Source organism: Cynoglossus semilaevis, chromosome 11 (genome assembly GCF_000523025.1).
Source record: "Cynoglossus semilaevis isolate Cse_v1.0 chromosome 11, Cse_v1.0, whole genome shotgun sequence".
Classification (NCBI taxonomy): domain Eukaryota; kingdom Metazoa; phylum Chordata; class Actinopteri; order Pleuronectiformes; family Cynoglossidae; genus Cynoglossus; species Cynoglossus semilaevis.
In genome coordinates this window covers 1,203,818-1,204,976 of record NC_024317.1, presented here as the reverse complement: position 1 = coordinate 1,204,976, position 1,159 = coordinate 1,203,818, and positions in this window count along the sequence as shown.

The window sequence follows — 1,159 nt, the reverse complement described above, 5'->3', positions numbered from 1 at the left end:
CCCCCCGTGTTTTTTCTCGAGTAAAAAAACACTCTCTTCATGAGCGCGGTGTGTGTGTGTGTGTGTGTGTGTGTGTGTGTGTGTTTTAGTCCTTTCTGTCTGAAAATCAAAATTTACTTTTTTTTTTTTTTACCCATAAAAGAAAAATAAAACCTGAATCTGAGCTGATGCCTGGAGAACGCTGCCCCCGGGGGTTTGATTACGCCACTGAAATGGGTTTCAGGACAAAGTGGGTGTTTGACACCATCACCGTTTCTCTTCCTATTGTCGGAGAACATTCCTAAAAAGGAACGCTGAATTAAAAATTCAATCTGGGTTCTTGGCCCACATTCACAGCCTTCGTCTTCTTTGATTTTTTTTTTTTTTTTCCGTCTCCCCAGAGAAGGAAAATGTGTTTTTCTCCGGTTGACGCACACGCCACCGGGTTAGAGGAGCGCCCCGAGGAAACGCCGCCGCCGTGCAGATGTCACTGAACGCGGGCCCGATCCGCTGATGTTCTGTCGTTACCCACAAACTGGGCTGCAAACTCATGAAAAAAAAAAAAAAATCTTTCAGTGTTTTGACGTTTGTCACCACTAATGAAAGAAGAAGAAGAAAAAAAACTCAACGTCGGCTCCTCTCATCTGTCACCTCCACAGACAGGAGAGAGTGGATTAGAGAGGTTTTGTCTTATGCTGATCTTTATATGTCTTCCCAAAGCCCTGTTGTGGCTTGTGAGCCTGTTGCCATGGCAACCATCATTTGATAGCAGTGTTGTGTAGGAAGGCGGCGAGATATGCTTGAAAAATTAGCAGCGCAACGTGTTTTATAATCTGTGGGTAATTTCCACACATGTGTGTGTGTGTTTGTGTCGGGGGATTAAGTGAGAAGAAGAGCAGCGCACACACACACACACACACACACACACACACACAGAGAGAACTCCATTCATTCAGTGTTCAGTCACTGGGTCACATCCCGCCCATCATTAATTCAGGAGAGTTCTACTGTATCTGCCTCAAAGTGAATGCATTATGGGTAGGTACAGTGACCCACAGGTCTCAGGAGAATCCAGCTCCGTTCCTGTACGGAGTGTGTTACGATTGTGCTGAATAATTTGCTCATGTATTCCTTATGGAAACAAATGATCTGTGTGTGTGTGTGTGTGTGTGTGTGTGTG